This window comes from Panthera onca, chromosome C1 (genome assembly GCF_046562875.1).
Source record: "Panthera onca isolate mPanOnc1 chromosome C1, mPanOnc1 haplotype 2, whole genome shotgun sequence".
Classification (NCBI taxonomy): Eukaryota; Metazoa; Chordata; class Mammalia; order Carnivora; family Felidae; genus Panthera; species Panthera onca.
In genome coordinates, this window is record NC_138346.1 from 8392657 (window position 1) to 8412773 (window position 20117).

The 20117-nt window shown below is 49.1% G+C and overlaps 2 long non-coding RNA genes across 4 annotated transcripts; one reads left to right on the forward strand and one right to left on the reverse strand.

The window, feature by feature from the left end:
* Positions 1-1192: 1192 nt before the first annotated feature.
* Positions 1193-6608, reverse strand: LOC132672281 (uncharacterized). 3 transcript variants are annotated; one of them, XR_014138039.1, is made up of 5 exons: positions 4945-5464; positions 4249-4631; positions 3633-3799; positions 2448-3024; positions 1193-1524 (listed from the first exon to the last, which is right to left on the reverse strand). It is a non-coding gene; the product is annotated as an uncharacterized LOC132672281 (long non-coding RNA). The 3 variants fall into 3 exon arrangements; XR_009607461.3 differs by lacking the exons at positions 1193-1524; positions 2448-3024; positions 4945-5464 and adding an exon at positions 6398-6608 and having other exon boundaries at positions 3216-3799; XR_013557151.2 differs by lacking the exons at positions 1193-1524; positions 2448-3024 and having other exon boundaries at positions 3216-3799.
* On the forward strand, positions 3799-14222 carry LOC132672280 (uncharacterized). The gene is made up of 2 exons (XR_009607456.3): positions 3799-4165; positions 13965-14222. It is a non-coding gene; the product is annotated as an uncharacterized LOC132672280 (long non-coding RNA).
* The last annotated feature ends 5895 nt before the right edge of the window (positions 14223-20117 follow it).

Below are 20117 nucleotides of genomic sequence, written 5' to 3' on the forward strand. Positions count from 1 at the left end.
AGCAGGCCACGTCTGGGGACCCAGGGGTGGGGGAGTCCTGAGGGACCAGCTGAGAGGGTCTCTGGCTGCTCCCAGGATAGAAATCAAACTCAAGCCAGCAGGAGGTAAAAGCAGAGCTTACTGAAGGGAGAGAGAGCGAGAGCGAGAGAGAGAGAGAGAGAGCGAGCGAGTGTGTACAAGGTGTCTGGGAGGCTCAGAAAGGAAAGGAGAGTCCCTTCTATTTTCCTGGGTCTGGTATATGGGTCTTCTCAGACATCCAGGATCCGGTTAGAACACAGGGCCCGGGTGTTATTCCTTGGAACCAGTGGGTCTTGGCGGTGAGCTGTGTTGTGCCGGGGTGGCGGGCAGGTTGGGGGGGGGGGGGCAGTCTGGAATACAGATACGATGTCTTCCTTCAGTCTTTCTCACCTGGTCCTTCCTTAGAGATTACCTGTTCTAGAGTAATCATGAACTCCTCATCCTTTACAAGGAGGACATACGCTATTTGCATTATGAGGCATGTGAAGAGTGGGGTGGGGGTGCAAGTCCTAGCAAGAATAGAAGCAGGAAAAGGAGCAAAAGGCAGACTTTTTTTTTTTTTTTTTTTTGAGTCCTTCAGTTTCCCTAACCCCATGGCCTTGGTTAGATGCTTGTGGTCCTTCTAGTCTTTCTGGGCATTATGAGGTGTAAGTGAAGATATGGACTGTGCCACAAGTCTTGCTGGAGGACCCTCCGTGCCTGCCACTCCCACTCGACACTTGCTCCCTGCCAGGGTCCCTGGGTCCCTGCGCCGCGGATGTGTGGTGCTGCCTGGCCCATGATGAGGGTTTGGGAGCAGGTGAACAGCCCAGCACAGAACTAGGACTTGAAGCCAGAGGCGGGAGCACCTGTGGTGGAGTATCAGGCCGAATGGATTTTTATTTTATTATTTTTTTTAATGTTTATTTATTTATTTTTGAGACAGAGAGAGACAGAATGAACAGGGGAGGGTCAGAGAGAGAGGGAGACACAGAATCCGAAACGGGCTTCAGGCTCTGAGCTGTCAGCACAGAGCCCGACGCGGGGCTCGAACTCGCGGACCATGAGATCATGCCCTGAGACGAAGTCGACGCTTAACCGACTGAGCCACCCAGGTGCCCCTGAATGGATTTTTATTTATTTATTTATTTATTATTATTATTTTTTTTTAACGTTTATTTATTTTTGAGACAGAGAGAGACAGAGCATGAACAGGGGAGGGGCAGAGAGAGAGGGAGACACAGAATCTGAAACAGGCTCCAGGCTCTGAGCAGTCAGCACAGAGCCCAACGCGGGGCTCGAACTCACGGACCGCGAGATCATGACCTGAGCCGAAGTCGGACGCTTAACCGACCGAGACACCCAGGCGCCCCCGGAATGGATTTTTAAAAACCGATTGTTCTTTGAGCACATGGGCCACTAGTTAAAAGTCGAAATGAGAATGTGGTGAGAAGCTTCTCTCCCTCCCTGTCCCGCTGGCCTCAAACTTCACCAGCTTCGTCTTCCTTCCAGAGCCGCTCCCCACATCTAAAGCAAAAATGAACATGAGCTGGAACCCTGCCTTTTCTTATTTAAATGTTAGGCACCTGGTCTGCACCTGGCTTTTTTGTTTAACAATATTGTCTTGAAAATTGCTTCTATCTACATATAAATACTTCCCTCCTGGATCTTTCCTTTTTACTTCTCTGGTCATTTCCAAGCAGTCTGTGGAAAAAGAATGTCTTTCCACAGAAACAGGAGTACTCAGATATAGCCAGAAATTGCAGGGTAGTTCTAGAATTCATTTACCCACCTACAAAATTCCAAGGATCCTAGGTGAAAGAATTCTGTATTCCTCTTTAGGTGGATTTGCTTTTCAAAAGGGGTCTCACAGGACTATTGTACCTTAACTCCAAAAATGACTATGTGGTAAATTTTGGGCAGGGCTAGGGGTGAGTTGCTCTTTGGGTAGAAGTCTACTTGTGGTGTCCCAAATCCAAGTGCTAGGGTTCAAGATCTCTGTCTGTCCAGAGATTAACCTTGTCTTCCCAAGCCAACCATGGGGCTCTATATAATAAATGTCACTCTCCTACTGGCAGCCAACCAGCTCTCCTCCCCAGCTTCTCTCACCAGATATGTCCGCAGGCCAGCAGCCACCGCTGGGAACACCTCACAACGATGCTAAGAGGTCGAAGTGCTCCCTGGGGGTGGGCCTGGTGGATAGGCTGCCCTGTGTCCCTGCACTAAGAGCAGTTCCCGTTCCAAGTTTATCAGGGTTTACATGCCATTCTCTGAAATAAGCTTTGAGCTGAAGAATGGGTGCTTTCTCCCAACAAACCACGCGTCCAGCAGGGGGCTTCTTCTCATAGACATCTGACCCTTTCATCACTTTGGGCCACTGAGATACACCAATAGATGCCAGGCCCACCCACTATACTTCTCATTCTAGTATAGTTTCCTGCCAGACTCACCCAGCAGGAAAGAGAGACCATCCACACCTGCCAACGTAAGCATCTCGTGGGCCAAGCAGGCTTCTCGGCAAAATAGGAAGATAGCATTCTGGTTTTTACATCAGTGCTTGGTGAGTTTGATTAGTGTGAGTCAATCTTGCCAAAAGGATCCCCTCTGGTCCACAGAGCTAAGGGCTGCACTGCAGACCACAGTGATTTCCCCCAGAGTAAGTGCCCACTTTGCCCTCTTAGGCCAGTGAACCTGCTGCTTGGGGGCAGGGGCTCTTCCTGGTGGGCCTTTTAACTGGAAGCATGCTAGTCAGACTGAGGAAGTAGGTTCCAGTGTCTGTTTGCTCTGTGTGAAAGAAACTCAGTTGCAGAGATCATAGTGACCTTGGATGTACAGTGATCAGATAGCAGAAAAATTAGCACAAATCCATCCTGACTGCTAACAAATGGTCAGGGTCAGCGGGTCCCCTTCCATCTGAAAAATGGCACCACCGGTGTTTCTCCTTCCAGGTTGAACTTGGCATTGTTTGGGAGGAAGACTTTTTTCTGTACGCTCTTAGGTTCAGTTCTTGGGAACATGCAAATTAAACTGGCAAAACACAGATTTGCAAAAGAAGAGATATTTTAAAATTCATATACATACATGTGAGTTCACAGAAAAATGAAATTCAAGGAGGTGGTTAGAATTTGGGGCTTCTATACCACCCTAATAGGGGAAGGGGAGGGGGAGAAGGGCATTTACAGGAAAACAAATGGATTTTATTTATTTATTTATCAATGTTATTTATTTATTTTGAGAGAGACAGAGACAGCATGAGCAGGGGAGGGGCAGGATAGAGGGAGAGAGAGAGAATCCCAAGCAGGCTCCGCACGGTTGGTGCAGAGCCCGACGAGGGGGCTCCAACTCACAAAACCATGAGATCATGCCCTGAGGTGAAGCCATGAGTCAGATGCTTAACCGACTGAGCCACCCAGGTGTCCCATCAAATGGCTTTTAGGAAAGATAAGTAGGCCCTTAGGAAAATAGATAGGAAATATGGTAGTCTTGTGACAATACCTGCTTATGTGATTTCTTACTCCAAAGCAGATTTCTCTCCAGTGGAAAGAGCCCATCTCCTGAGGAGGAGACTGGTGACAGCTGAATCCTTCCGGGAGACTCTGCTTTTAGATACTGGGAGTATGGGAGAAACCACTCACAGTGAGAGATTCTGGATCCCTTCAGTATGAATGCTCCTCTTCTCCTTGTCCAAAGGCCAGGCTGGTTGGGGGTGCTCAGGGTCTAGGGGTTTGGTTCAGCATTCCTGAGACTGGCACAGGGAACTCCAGCAAGGGCAGAAGGAGCGGGGTAGTCCCCCCAGCAGAGGCTGTGCGAGGGTGGAGGAAAGGGCCAAGTCACTATGGTTGGCGATCCAGGGCACGTGTAGGAGCACAGAGGGCCAGGGTCAAATCCTATGTCCTTGGGCAAGATTCTTAACTTCTCTGGGCTTCATTTTTCTACTTGGGTAAAAACCCTCACAGGACCACAGTAAGGCTAAGATTACTTAACGCATTTAAAGCACATGATACAGTGCCTGGCACAGAGCAAGTGTTCAGTTAATGCAGCCAACTTCCCTAGACGCTGGGGACACGGCAGTGAGCAAAGCCGAGCCCTGCTCTCCTGGATCTTCCATTAAACAAAGGTGTACGTGCCATCATCAGATGGCCGGGTACACCGGGAGAAAAGGAAGCAGGTGAGAGGCAGGGAGGGAGAGGTGGGGGCTGGTGTGGTCAGGGAAGGGACATCTGAGCAGAGACCAGAATGAGGTGGCCTCACCGGAATTAGGATGATGTCTCATTGCTGTTCCTCCTGCATGTTCCCTTAATCATTCCTTCTCTTGCCTGAGTTTCCACCAGCCAGTGAACCGGGACTAGGTCGGTTCCCATCTCAGCTGAGCACGTGGCCTCCTCTCCATGATGCTTTCTGGGGGTGGCGTCAGTGGAGCGCGCACATGGGGGCCCCAGGTTCCGAATGTGAGTTAGGGTGGTGGGTTTCTTCCATTCCTCTGTACCTCCCAATTCCACGGGGCCAGAAGACACGGGGGAGGGGGGGTGCCCTCTCCAGGAGAAAAGCTCACACATTCCGCCCTCTACCTTGTCTGGAGGAGCAGTCGTGCTTGGGGAAACTGGCCAGCTGTATGGCTGCGGGGCGAGGCTGAGCTGCAAGAACCAGAATAGAAGGGCTAAATTTAAACCGTGTCTGGAGGCTTCAGGGAGCCCGCGGGCCTATGGGCCCTGGGGTGGCTCCGTCCCACCTCCCTCCTCTCCTTCCACCTCCCCTCTCCCTTCAGCCTCCTCCCCCTCCCCCTCTCCCCTCCCTCCACCCACCGTCTTTCCCCTCCCACCTCCTCCCCCTTCCTCCTCCCACCCACTTCCCTCCTCCCTCCTCTCTCCTCTCCTCCTTCTCAGAATGGAAACTGTTTCTTTCCTGGCTGCCGAGAGCCGGTTTCCTCCCAAGGAAATAATGTCTCACCGCAGCTGAGGCCGGCTCTGCCCCCTGGAATTTCCCTGCAGGGGAGAAACACCCCGCTGGCGGAGCTGCTCTGAGCTGGGACACACCTAGAGCCTGCTTGTGCACAACCCAGAGGGGGACACGCCCAGAGACACACACAGAAGTAAACAGAAACAGAAACAGGCTGGGAAAACCCTGGGGGGGGGGGGGGGTGGTGAACCCTAGGATCAGGTTCTTGTCCCAACTCTGTCTCCACCTCCCTGTGAGGCAGGAGCAAATCATCTCCTGTTCTGAACTTTTTTTTTTTTTTACCTCCTTAATATTAAAATAGACCTCTTAAGAATCAAAATAGAACAGAACTCTAAAGGAATCAACCTAGAAAGTGCTTTGATTATTTCAAAGATGTCTCTTTCTTTGTTCAAAATATTTTTAAATCCCTTTTTTTTTTTCTTTCTGAAAAATTCCTTTAAGGACCAGTTTTAGACACTCATAGGTCTGCCTTGTTACTTTTCCAGACATTTGAGTTTTGCCTAGAGGGATCGCTGCCCACGGTACCAAGAGACTTGGGGCTGGTTCCAAATACTGAGTTCAAAAGATTCCTGCAAGGACAGTGAAAAGACTGTCAGGTGCCATCACTGTTGCAGAATTCCCCTGATGCCCAAGGCCGGTCCCCAGAGAGGACAACAGCTCCTGGAGGAGCTCTCAACCCTCAGCCACACGCAGGGTCCTTCTGGAGCCTTACATAGTCCAACACTCAGACGCAGAGGGGTCTGCACACACACACACACACACACACACACACACACACACACACGGCCAAATGGAAACTTCTAGTTTCAGCTACAATATCCAGAGGTAGCAGTCTGTGAGAACCTGAGCCACGCACCCCTCGTGTTTTTGTGCATGTATTCACTGAGGCTAGACACGGGGGCTGTCACAGACCTGATCAGGTGGGGATGGTCACAGCTCAGACACCCTCCAGGCAGGCTGTGCCCGGAGACTTTAGCAGGAGAGCGAGCTCTGAGGGGACACACCCAGACACATTGGGTTGCCTGGTAACACAGAATGCCAGGCCCAGGGACACACACCCTCTCTGGGATCACACATTCATACTGTTTCCACGGGGGCAGGATCCCACGGAGCCGGCTGGCTGCCCCAGGCACACCCTCTCGCCACCGAGAACTGCCTTCGTTCAGAGATGCGCCTGGTTGGCTCAGTCGGTTAAGCGACCGACCTCCTGACCTTGGGTCAGGTCTTGATCTCACAGCGTGAGTTCCAGCCCCGCATTGGGCTCCTTGCTGAAAGCTCAGAGCCTGCTTCAGATTCTCTCTCTCTCTCTCTCTCTCTCTCTCTCTCTGCGCCTCCCCCATGCACATATTCTCTCTCTCTCAAAATTTAAAAAAAAAAAAAAAAAAAAGGGAAAAAACAGCTGTGCAGCTAAAGATCCTGCTCATCAGCACCCCAAAATGCTTACCGGATTTAGAGTGCTGAGCAAGCCCCCCAAAACTTCCAGTCCCACTCAGTCACACACACACCGTTAGAGTGGTCAGAGTCTAGACTCCTCACGTCCTTTTGTTTCCTCTCGGAAAAACTTTGGCTTTTCCATTTTAAGCAGCCAGTGACCAAACAGTCTATTTCTGTAACTTCTTAGTATTAGCCAGAGCCTGTTCTTTTGAAACGTCTACAGTAAGTCAGGAAGAATGCTTCTGACCTTTGTTTTCAAATTCAACTATGCAGAACACTAAACACACAATGTGAAAACACAGAGGCCAATTTTTTTTAAGGTTTTTTGTTTTTTGTTTTTTTTTTTTTTTTTTTGAGGCCGAGAGGCACAGAGAGAGAAGGAGAGAGAATCCCAAGCAGGCTCCGACTGTCAGCCTGGAGCCCTATGTGGGGCTTGAACTCGCAAACTGTGAGATCATGACCTGAGCTGAAGTCAAGAGTCAGATGCTTAGCTGACTGAGGCACCCCTCAGAGAACAATTTTTAAAATTCACAGACAAACCATGTTTGAGGGTTTTTCAGCTTTTTGTGGGAGAAAGGCAAGTTTACTGACTTCAGTGGTTTTTAAAATTCGAACTTGGCAAACAGGAACACAACTGTGGAGTCTTTGTAAAGTGAGCAGCAGGTAAAAGCTCCTTCGGGCAGCACCCCTCACTTCTTAGGGATGGGCAAACTGAGGACTCACCTTTGACCTGGTCTCCCCAGCCGCCTTGACCAAAGTCAATGTGACCTTGATTCTGCGGAACTTCCGGTGTGGTGTTTAGACTGCCTGTCTAGTAAACAGCTGTGCCCTCCCTTGGGTCCAAGGACAGCCCCCCATGTAGGTTCTGTCCCCTTCTCTGGATGTTTCAGACACGGCGTTGGCTTCTGGGATGAGATAATCTGGTTTTCCTGGCCACAGCAGTCTGCTTCCTCCAGTTCCACCCTGGAGACAGGACCACCCTGGAGACATCCTCAGATCTATACACTGGGTCTAGCTGGGCCCTCCCCTGCCATACAGGTCCGTCCTTCCTCTGTCCCTTTTCCCCTTTGCCCTTCCTTCCCTCCCTCCCTCCCTCCTCCATCCCTCCATCTCAACCTCTGACAGGAATTCCAGTGTGAACCTGGATCGGCTACAGTGAATAGGGATCTTGCCACACTCAGCCTCTCCTTACGTTATCTCCCTCTCTCAATATTCCTTTTTATTCTTACTATTCATACAGCAGTCCCCTCTTATCCTTGGGGAATACTTCCCAAGACCCCCAGTGGATGCTTGAAACTGTGAGTGGTACCAAACCCTATATATGCTGTTTTTTCCTGTACAGATATACCAATGATTTATTTGATAAGTTTCATTTATAAATTAGGCACAGTAAAAGATTAACCACAATAACTGATAATAGAACGATTATAAAAATATACCACAATTTGAAAAAAAACCCCATATATATGTTATGTGGATGTATCTCTCTCTTTCAGAGTATCTTATCGTACTGGGCTCACCCTTCATGTGATGATACAAGATGATAAAAAGTCTACATGATGAGATGAAGTGAGGTGAATGACGTAGGCATTGTGACGTTAGCATTAGGCTACTGTTGACCTTCTGATGTTACATCAGAAGGAGGGTCACCTCCTCCCAGGCCATGGTTGACGGGGTGATGAGACCCGAAGTGAAATCATGGATAAAGGGGGACTATGGTACCTCGTTTCCTGAAGTATTGATGAGTGCCACATTCAAGACAGAAATAGAAATAAACAAAACAAATCCTATTAGACTTAAATTTTCTTAAGTTTATATATTTTCTTTAGTAATCTGTGCACTCAGCGTGGGGCTTGAACTCATGACGCTGAGATCAAGAGTTCATGCTCTTCCAACGGAGCCAGACTGGCACTCCTAGATCTAATTTTTTAATGAAAAATTTCTATATGTCAAAACTCACAAAACATATTTATTTATTAAAAATTTTTAAAAGTTTATTTATTTATTTTAAGGGAGAGAGAGCGGGGGAAGGGCGGAGAGAGGGAGAGAGAAAATCCCAAGCAGGCTCTGTGCTGTCAGCACCAAGCCCGATGCGGGGCTCACACTCTCGAATTGTGAGATCATGACCTGAGCTGAAATCCAGTCAGACGCTTGACGGACTGAGCCACCCAGGCGCCCCACCAGCAAAACATATTTAAAGGCAAAAGACACATGTGGAAAATACATTTTCCAGATGTATGTGGCAACAGAGGCAAATACCCTCATCATCAAAGGGCTCTGATAAAGCACATGGCACCAAACAGATAGATGGATGATGTGAGCAGGGCAGAGGAATCAAAACAATGAAATAAATGAAATAAGAAGAGAAAATGTCTAATCTCCTTAATACAAAGAAGTCAAAATAAAACCATTTAAAATAACATTTCCCCTTATTACCATCAGATTAGAGCAGATCAATGCCCACTATTGGGCAGCAGCTTTCTCCTGAATTATTTCTAGAAATGTGAAAGAATTGGAACAGCCTTTTTGGAGAGAAATCAAGCTTTAAAATTACAAGTATCTTCTGACCTGTCAGTTCTACCTCTACAAGTTATCTGGAAGGAATCTTTAAGGTGTCCAAAATATACGGCTACAAAAATGCTCATTGCAGTACTGTTGCTAAAAGAAAAAGGGGAAAAAAATGTGTTTATAATTTTTTTTCCTTTTTTTCAGAATTGTAGACCCATGATTGTATTGCTTTTTTTTTCTTAAGATTTTTTAAAGGTTTGTTTATTTATTTTGAGAGAGAGAGAGAGAGAATGTGAGCAGGGGAGGGGCAGGGAGAGAATCCCAAGCAGGCTCCACACTGTTAGCATAGAGCCCAACATGGGGCTTGAACTCACAAACCAGGTGGTCATGACCTGAACCAAAATCAGGAGTTGGACGCTCCAATGACTGAGCCACCCAAATGCCCCTCAAGATTTTTAAAAAAGTAACCTCTACACTTATGGGGCTCCAACTCACAGCCCTGAGATGAAGAGTCACCTATTCCACCAACTGAGTCAGCCAAGTCCCGCCCCCTCACCTGTTTTATGTTGTATTTATTTAAGTTCTGAACATGCCAAGCTAGACCGTTATTTTGTATTTTACTACCTTATAAAAACTGCAGTTGATAAGAAATATTCTGGGGCGACTGGCTGGCTTAGTCAGTAGAGCGTGCAACTCTTGATCTTGGGGTTATGAGTATGGGCCCCACACTGGGTGTAGAAATTACTTAAAAATAAAATTAAAAAAAGAGAGAAAGAAAAGAAATATTCTCAGCCGGGGTGAGTCTGAGGGTTAACTCAGCCCCTCCCTGGCCCTGTGACCCATGGAAGGGTTTTCCCCTTCAGTGTTTCATTCTGAGTGTGCGGGACCTTGGGTTGAGTGAGTCTGTGGAGCTGGGTGAGGACGCTGTGTGGAGAGAAGCTGGCAGAAAAGCAGGAGGGAGGCTCTTGGGAAGATGCCTGCAGGTTAGGTCGCAGGTAACCAGAGCCATGGTGCTGAGCCACATGTCTGGGGGGAGAAGTCCTTTAGAGGAGGAGATGGTGTCCACAGATCGCATCAGGGTCCGTGTGGGTGACTCAGTTAAGCATCTGACTTCGGCTCAGGTCATGATCTCACGATTCATGAGTTTGAGCCCCGCATCAGGCTCCCTGCTGCCAGCACAGAGCCCCTTCCAGATCCTCTGTCCCCTGCCTCTCTCTGCCCCTCCCCCACTCTCTAAAATAAATACACATTTAAAAAACCCCCCCCAAAATAAAAAAATAAAATGGAGTTTGGTGGGGGGGGGGTATCTGGCTGGCTCAGTCAGTAGAACATGTGACTCTTGATCTCTGGGGTCCTGAGTTCGAGCCCCACCTTGGGTGCAAAGATTACTTAAATAAATATAGGGGCGCCTGGGTGGCTCAGTCGGTTGAGCATCCAACTCGTGATTTGGCTCAGGTCATGATCTCACAGTTTGTGGGGTCAAGCCCTGCATCAGGCTCTGGGCTGAGCATGGAGCCTGCTTGGGATTCTGCCTCTCTCTCTGCCCCTCCCCTGCTCACACTTGATCTTTCTCTCTCAAAATGAATGAATGAATGAATGAATGAATGAATGAATGAATGAAATGGAGTCCGTTGAAATGCAAGGGAATTCCAGAGCCCCTGGAAGGCTTCCTGACTCAGGGGTGAGGGTGGGGGTGGAGTCTGTGCTTTCAAAATGCCTCCCAGAAACCCTGAAGCATCTGATCCTCATCTCCTCAGCTGCCATTTCCTCTCCAGCAGGGTCCTTGCTCTGGCCATGGTGTCTTGCAGCCTCAAGACTTGTTACACGTTCCCTTTACTTCTTCAGCTTTTCCCCCTGAGGGGCCCCTATACTTAGTCTGATCCGGAAACCCCATCCTACCCCTTCAGTGAATCTTACACCTGTCTGCCACTTTTCTGAACAACTAACTATAATATTTATAGGGTTTAATATATTTTTTAATGTCTATTTATTTTTGAGAGAGAGAGAGCGAGTGGGAGCAGGGGAGAGGCAGAGAGAGAAACAGAGGGAGAATCGCAAGCAGGCTCCACACTGTCAGTGTAGAGCCCGATGCGGGGTTCAAACTCGTGAATGGCGAGAGCGTGACCTGAGCCGAAATCAAGAGTCCGACGTTTAACGGACTGAGCCACCCAGGTGCCCGTTGGGTTTCATATATTTATTTTTAATTTCACAAGTAGTACAGGAATACATCTTTACTATAAAACAATTCAAGTGACCCACACGGAGTGAATGCAGCCTCTTGATCGTCCCTTGTCCCCCACTCCCACACCAGGCTGACTCTGGGGTGGGTGGGGTGTCATGTCCTTCCAGACGCTTGTCCATGTCTTTCTCAACTAGTCTCCAGCTCTGGAAAGAGAAGAACCATCTTTCCTCCCACCCAAGATCACTCCTCTGCCTGTGCCATGTTCTGGACCCTCAAGCCTCTTCTTCCACAGCCTTTGGCCTCCACTCCTACACCCCCCAACCGAACATCTCTCCCCACAACAGCCCTCCTACCCATACATGCACACACACATGCACACAGATATACCCAGATGTTTCTTTTCCTGAAAACAAGTCTTTCTGGATCCTTACATGCCCTTAGCCCCCTCTCCTATCGGTCTCTGTTGCAGCCAACCTCTTCAACAAATGGCTCCCTTGGCCAGACTTCTCACCTGCACCCATCAGATCTCAGGCAGCAGCCGCCTGCTGAACTCCCCTGGGAGGGCACTGACCCAAGTCGAGGCTCCTGTTAGCACAGTGCTGCTGCCCACCCCCCTGCATAAGACTTCTGGCCTTGGAGGGGTGCCTGGCCATCCAACATCTGGAGTCTTCACTCCCAGGCAAAGCCCCTGGGCACTGGCTGCCCTCCCCCCGCCCCGGCAGCCCACGCGGCCTCTGCAGGAGACAGTACAAGGGCCAGGGAGCGTTGGGGGAGCTCCTCACGCAGTGCTCGTGTTCATCTCTGTAGTCACCTCAGATTTCTGTGGGCTTCTGGCAGCTTTACCTTCCAGGGACGGAGGGAACCGGCTCCGGAAGTTCTCCCGGGGTGTGGCTCACCCCAAAGCTCTGGGCATGTTCTGACAACCAGGGCTTCCAGAAACTCCAGAGGCTGGGGTGAGGAGGGTTCCTCAATGGCTCAACCTCCTCTAAAGGAGGAGGAACAGGAAGACAGGGCCTAGGCTCTACTTTACTGCTCTTCTCCCAACTTACCATCATAAAAGAAAAGCAAGCAAACTTTTGAATTATGAAACAATGCCCCCCAAGACACTGTATTAGTTTTCTGTTGCTGCTATATCAAGTTATCATGAATTTAGCGGCTTAAATCAACACAAATTTATTCCCTTACAGTTCTGGGGGTCAGAGTCCAAAACCAAGATACTGACAGGGCTGCATTTTTTCTGGAACTTCGGGGAAGAATCTGTTTTCTAACCTCTTCTGGTTTCTAGGGGCTGCCTGCGTTCCTTGGCTAGTGGCCTCTTTTTCCACCTTCAAAGCACATCCCTCCAACCTCTACATCCACGATCACATCTCCTCTCTCTGACTAACTCTCCTGCCTCCCGAAGGACCCTCGTGATTACATTGGGCCCAGGATAATTCAGGATAATCTCCCTATCTCAAGATCCTTAACTTACTCATATTTGCGAGGGCCCATTTACCGCAGGCGGTAGGATATGCATGGATTCTGAGGATTAGGTCATGGAGGGACATCCCTGGGACCATTATTCAGTCTACCACAAGTGTGAAATGTAATATAGGTCAACATCTGTAGACAGACACTGAGATTAGGCAGATGCTAATATTTTGCCTTATTTATTTATTTAGTTAGTTAGTTTATTTATTTATTTTAAAGAGATAAAGCTCTACAAACATAGCTAAATCCCTATGTGGCTTTTCCTTCCTTCTCTCCTCAAAGGTAACCACTTCCCTGAGGTTGGTGAAATTCACCCCATGTATGTTTCTGTCTTTGGTACATATTATAAACACACTAAAAAAATTTTTTTTTAGTGTTTAGTTTTGAGAGAGAGAGAGAGACAGAGCAAAGCCGGGGAGGGACAGAGAGAGAGAAGGAGACACAGAATCCAAAGCAGGCTCCATGCTGTCAGCACAGAGCCCGACGTGGGGCTCGAACCCACAAACCAGGAGATCATGACCTGAGCCAAATTTGAACACTTAACTGACGAGCCACCCAGGTGCCCCTAAAGATTTTATTTTTAAGTAATCTCTGCACCTAATGTGGGGCTTGCACTTGTAACTCTGAGGGCAAGAGTCACATGCTCTACTGACTGAGCCAGCCAGGTGCCTCAAGTGCATTTTTAAACCGAAGAGTACCATTTGTATGTGTTTCGAAACTTTATGTAAAAGGAATCACCGTGTGTACCGTATTGCAACCTGCTTTTCTAACGCAATATGTGTTTGAGATTTTACGTGTTGATACATGATGATATAGTTCATTCACTTTAACTGCAGTATAGAATGCCTCCCACGAGCAAGTTAGAGTTCATTTTGTCCATTCTTTTGCCTAGAGACAGATTGTTTTCACTTTTTTTGCTATTACAAACAGTGCTTCAAAAAAAAAATCTTCGTGCTTGTTTTCTGGAACACCTGTGCCAAAGACCTCAGTGGGGATACACCCAGGAGCAGCATGGCTGGGTCCCGGGTATGCACACCTTCAGCTTACTGAGGATTGCCACGCGGTCCCAGGGTACCTGCCAACACAGTGTTTAAAAATACCCATTTCCCACATATCCTCAGCATCTGGTATTTTCAGATTTACTGTTTTTTAAGATTCATTTTCCTTACCTATTTTCCAGTCAATCTGTTTTGTTCCAAATCTTCTTGAATGTTCTGCAGCAGCAACCTTTCTTCCATCTTGACCCTGAATGACAGACCCACCCAGCACCTTCTGTGCTCAGTGTGGTCCACCCCATTCCCTCAATTCTCTCTCTTTTGAGTCCCCCGCTCCAGCCAGCCCTCTGCCCACTATGTTTCATTTGGGCCAGCCTCTAGAAGAGCTGGTATGGTTCTGAAGCTCTCTGCTTTCCCCACAGAATGCCGTGGAATGTGCTGAGATGGTCTACCGGGAGGAACGAAGTCTTCTGCATTACGACCCCTCAGCCTAAGTGAATGAGTCAATCTAATCCTGGCAATGTGAGCAAATCCACTTGAGAATTACTCAGTCCTGAACTCCCCCAAAATACATGCTTGTCTATTTTTCCTGTCCCCAAGTGTTCTGAAACACACCTGCCAACGAACTGAACTGTATCCTGGAAAATGGCAGCATGGAGGAATAAATCCAAAGACTGTGACCTTTCTTCCTCTTTTCTTTATCAGCCTGTGGCTTTTAGGCACCAAATTTTGTGTTCTAAGTTTTTACACCCCCCTTCCCTACTGCCCCAATCCAATTACAGTGGTGGGCTAACTGTCTTGAGCTCCTTCAACACAGGGAAGCCATCTCTGAGTTATGTGGCCCTCATAATGATCCATTTCTCCTCCTGCTGCTCCCTGAGTAAACTGAAATGGTATTGTCCTTGTGCGTGGATGGTAAGCTGAAGACATTTCTCAGCCATCTGGTTCCAACCTCATGGTCTCTTGAACTTTGTATATTCCTATTAGCTGTCCATACCCATCTTATGTATTCCCAAATTCCCTTTAGCTACGGCTTCGCCAAAGATATATCCCTGGCAAAGATGGGGCCTGAAGGATTGTTTCCCAGAGGGGATCAGCCACATGCTTCAAAGGGAGCCCCGAGTGCTGCCGGGGGAGTCATCCATAACCTCCTGCTGTACAACCATGGCACGGGGCTACACCCACAGCTCTTTATACACTTGTATGTCTTAGCATTCGGAGTGAAACCCTTCTCAGTTCTAGGTAGAAGATGGATACTTTAGAAGGTATTGCTTTTCCACAAACTAAACAGGTTGTGGTGCTAGTGCTCAATATGGGTCCCCTTCTCTATTCCTGGGATTTAGGGACAGGAGGGGCTCACACAGGGGTTGAGGGGCCCAAGGGTTACCCGTCATCTGAAGGGTATACGAACCTCCATTTCAACTGTCTGTGAGAAGCAGCTTGCCAGGGACTAAGCCAGACCAACAGAGCCCAGGTGGACACCAGCCGTAATTATCCTCTTTCTGACGAAGATTGCTGGAAGCTCAGAATGCCTGACAGAGGTACCAGGAGGCAGAGGGACGAGCCAACCACAGAGGAAGTCACCCAGAAACCCAGGGAGCTGAAATCCCTTCTCAAGTGCTTGTTTCAAAAAAACCCAATGTTTCCTAATGGAACTCAGAGGGAGTCCTGGGCAGCCACCGAAGTGAGTAATTTGGCGGATGTCAGGGCTGGGTTGTCCACAGCTTCTTTAGAAGACGGAGGAAGCCCAAGGTCACATGCCTGCAGGTGACGTCACTCATCTGGCTCTTCTCTCCAGGTTTTTAGATTCCTCAATTCTCTCTAGCTGGGAAATTTGATCAACCCTCTGAAGGTTTTCTTTTTTTAAGTTTATTTATTTATTTAGAGAGAGTAGAGAAGTGAGCAGAGAGCAGAGAGAGTGGCAGAGAAAGAGGGAGATAGAGGATCTAAGCAGGCTCTGTGCTGTCAGCACAGAGCCCGATGCGGGGCTTGAACTCATGAACTGTGAGATCATGACCTGAGCTGAAGTCGGACGCTTAACCAACTGAGCCACCCAGGCGCCTCAACTCTCTGCAGCTTTTAAAGAGGTAGGTGAAACTTTTTTTTTTTTTTCCTGGCAGTTTAAATTCTGTCCTGAATTAAGGGTTCATTTAATTCCTAAGTAGTCGATTAGAAATTAAGATATTGTTTCTTCAAGATCTACTCAAACCAGGGGTGCCTGGGCGGCTCAGTCGGGTAAGTGACCAATTCTTGATTTCAGTTCAGGTCACGATCTCATGGTTGGTGAGTCTGAGCCCTGCATCTGGCTCCACACAGTGTGGAGCCTGCTTGGGATTCTCTTACCCTCTCTCTCTGCCCCTCTCTCCCCCTCAAAATAAATAAACTTTAAAAAAGACTTACTCAAACCAAAGGGTTTTTATTCTTTTTTATGTTTATTTATTTAGAGAGAGTGGGGGAGGAGTGCAGAGAGAGGGGGAGAGAGAGAATCTCAGGCAGGCTCCACACTGTCAGTGCAAAGTCTAGTGTGGGGCTCGATCCCACGAACTGCAAGATCATGATCTGAGCCAAAATCAAGAGTCGGGAGTTCAACTGACTGGGCCACCCTGGCTCCCCTATTTTTTTTTTTTTTAAGTTTATTTATTTATTCTGTGAGAGAGAATGCACACATGAGGGTGGAGAGGGGCAGAGAGAGAGAGAGAGAGAGAGAGAGAGAGATTGGGAGAGGGAGAGAATCCCAAGGAGGCTCCATGCTGCCACCTTGGAGCCTGAAGCGGGGCCCACAAACTGTGAGATCATGACCTGAGCTGAAACCAGGAGTCTGATGCTCAAACGACTGAGCCACCCAGGTGGCCCCCAAATTGTTACTCTTCAGAAATGACTTCTCACTAATTAGGTTCTTAACATCTCTTACCCCGTAGTTAACCTGATGACCCTTCATGGTTTTCTGCCACAAGCTTCTCCGTGACAGACTCTCCCCATTCTTGTCTCATATGAGGAACAGCCCGGTCGATACATACATTCCCCTGCGGTGCTTGCTATCTGGCTTTGCCCGGGAAGGTGGTTCAGTACAGTGTGAGAAAGAAAGTGCAGGTGTCCTAGGATTCCGTTTGTGTGTGTCTGGCCGTGTGTTTAATGTGTCTGTGTAACTTGACCACGCAGAGCGGGAGCTGGCTCCCATCCCCAGCGAATCGGGCCTATTTTTTAAATTTTTTTTTTTTAACGTTTATTTATTTTTGAGACAGAGAGAGACAGAGCATGAACGGGGGAGGGGCAGAGAGAGAGGGAGACACAGAATCGGAAGCAGGCTCCAGGCTCTGAGCTGTCAGCCCAGAGCCCGACGTGGGGCTCTAACTCACAGACCGCAAGATCGTGACCTGAGCTGAAGTCGGAGGCTTAACCGCCTGCGCCACCCAGGCGCCCCGGGCCTATTTTTTAACTCCGCGTTCACCGACATCCCGTTGGCATCTTGAAATCAGCCATGGTGGGAGCATTTACACCATGAAAAATGGCAAACAGTACAATCAAGGCTTTGTGTTTGGTGGTGGGGACAGGGGTGAGGTGGGGGGGAGTGCCTAGAAATGTCTGGAAGAAACAAAAAACTCCAAAAATAGTTACCTGTGCAGCCGGGAACTGAAGAACACGGGTATTGGAGACAATGCACCCCGCCCCCCCCCCCCTTTTTCAATTTTCTGTTATGTGCATAACTATTTTTTTAAAGAGACCTTTCTTTTTTAAGAACAAAGACTTCCTGCTGTGTTTATTAATCCCACACCATCAGCTGGAAACCGCCCGGGGCCAAACTGTCTGACTGAGGGAGAGATCAGAGCCTGGAGAGAGGTCTTCACTGCGGCCTCAGTGGAGTGACTTCCTGGGACTGGGGTTTGGGGTTGGGCACACACAGAGTGTAGCAGCAGGCAGTACTTCTAGAATCCCATGCCAAGTCTGCAGGGGGAGAGTCAAAGCAATGCCAGGCCCCCAGCCGAGACGTCAGGCCAAAATTCGGGTCACCAAATTCCAAGGATGAAGCAGAAAAATGGGTATGAAGACAGGAAACCCAAAAACGGTCCAGCTCTAGGGAGGCTGAGGGAGGAGACCTGATAGAAGGGGGCCTTTCACAGGAGGGTCTCTTCGATGATGGGGCTCAGGGGCAGCTTTTTAGGCCATTCCTGAGGCCACTTCCTCTGCAGCTTAAATTAAAAGGGGACATCGGCTCTGACCAGGAGGGAAGGAGGGCAAACTGGGGCAGGGAGGAGACAAGTAGGGACGGGACCGGTTCCTCAGCACAGGGGCGGGGGCAGGGGCGGGGGCAGGGGCGGGGGCGGGGGCGGGGGAGGTGGGGGGAGGGGAACGGCTCCTCCCCACGGAGGCTCCTCCCCACGGAGGCCGCGCCACAGCCAGCAAGTCCCAGGAATGGAGCAGAACTCTGGTCAGATCCAGGAAGCTCATCAGACTCCAGAAATGATCCCTTGAAGCCCTGGTCTGTGTCTGCGGGTGGGGTGGGGACTCCCACCCGAGGATCCCACCCGAGGATTCGGGGCGTGGCTTGGAAACTCTAGGTGGAGATAATGGAGGCCCCAGGTGCAAGACAGGTCACGGCCAGGAAACTCCATCAAATACACAGCAAGATGCAGCCCCACGACAGGCTGCTAGGTCCCCTCTGATGGGGGGGGACTCAGGGCAGCACCCCATCCTTCCCTGAGGGCCAGGATGCTTGGGGAAGGAGACTCTCCAGGAAATGGAAAACATGGGGCCCAACCTTTGCCCAGGATGGCCAGGAAGTTGGGGGAGGGGGCCCAGGGAAAGGACGGCATGGGCCGCTCCCCTAACAATAGCCAAATGCCACAGCCTGTGTCCTCCAGGGCAGCACCCTTTGAAGTTTTGTCGGCATGGGCAGCACCCTTTGAAGTTTTGTCGTGTGGGGCAGCCGCTAGTTAGAAGGGAATTGAACACCCCGTATTATAAACACCTAGCGGGTCGGCCTGGCAACAAGGACTAATAGAGCCACGTCTTGGCCCCCTTTCTTTTTAACTTGCTGCTCACGTCAATCAATTTTTAGATAAATTAGGTGCATACACCTCCTATCACTGGCTCAGGAGACCCCTATCTCCCACACTGCAGAGCCTTGAACAACCTTAAAATGCCACTAATTTATTAATGACAGTCAGTCCCCAAAGCCCTATGTCAATTACAGGTAAACTAAGTCCGCTTCTGCTGACATCTGCTGCCGACATGTTGAGTGTTACATTACCAAATCATAATATCCAACTGATTTCAGCTACTTGGGAGCATATTTGACAGTGAACTCACCCCTCAAAGAGGCTGTCACGAGGCCAGGAACGCATCATGAGATACCAGAGGAAGGCCCACAGAGCCTCAGTCGCTCACTTAACCGACACGAAGACCTGTGGCTGCTGTGTTTGCTGAGCGCCTAGGATGCACTGGCCTTGGGTGGAGGACAGGATGGGCCCGTGACTGAGGGCCTAAGGCCCCAAGGACAGCTCTGTGCTATGCTTGTGACAGTATCTCTTGCACCTAACAGGAGGCCTAGCACTTAGCAGGTGCTCAGTAAAAAATCAGAAATGAATAATACAATATGATGCCTTTGATAACAAAGATTTGAGGGGGCACCCGGGTGGCTCAGTCGGTTAAGCAGCCAACTCTTGATTTCGGCTCAGGTCATGACCTCACGGTTCGGGAGTTTGAGCCCCACACGGGGCTCGACACTGGCAGTGCAATGAGATTCTTTCTCACTCTCCCTCTCACTCTGCCCCTCCTCTACCTGCTCTGTCTCTCTCTCAAAATAAATAAATAAACATTAAAAAAAATTAAAACATACAGATTTGGAAAATAAAAAGCAAGTGGTTAATTCTGCTAGGGAATTGAAGAAAGCTTTGTAGAAGAGGCTGCCAGTCAAGCTGGTCCTTGAAATGGAGCAGTCAGTGAGCAGAGAAGGGAGAAGAGCCATGCGGAAGGACAGCAGTGAACGAGAGAGTGCCATGTAGCAAGAGGTCGGGCAGGAAGTAAGGCAGGATGAGGGGGGATCTTGAACTGCAGGTGGGTCCAGGCCTTTCAGACTCTGCACTCTGTTCATAGATTCTATTGTCCGTGTGACAAATTCTTAGGCTCAGGAGCCAAGATGCCTCTTTAGAAACATTACTTTCCTTTTGGCAGATAGTGAAACCATGCTGGGTTTCCTTTCTCACCTTGGCTGCCTGGAAGCTCCTCAAGTGCTGGATCCCTTATAATTCTTTGTACCCCATAATATTACTACGCAGGACCTCTCACCTACTAGATCCCGCATTAGTTCTCTGTTGTTGTATATGTAACAACAAATGTAGCATCTCAAAACAACACACATTTATCCTCTTGCAGGTTCTCACAGAAGGCTGGGCAAGACTTCAGTCAGGGCTGGGGCCTCACCTGAGGCCTGACTGGGGAAGGATCTGCTTGCAAGCTCGTGTGGTTGTTGGCGGAATTCAGTTCCTTGCAGACAGAGGCCTCAGTTTCTCCCCTGGGTCAGCCAGTATCGCAGTATCCCACCCTCTCTGTAGGCGGTCCCCACCACGGCAGCTTGC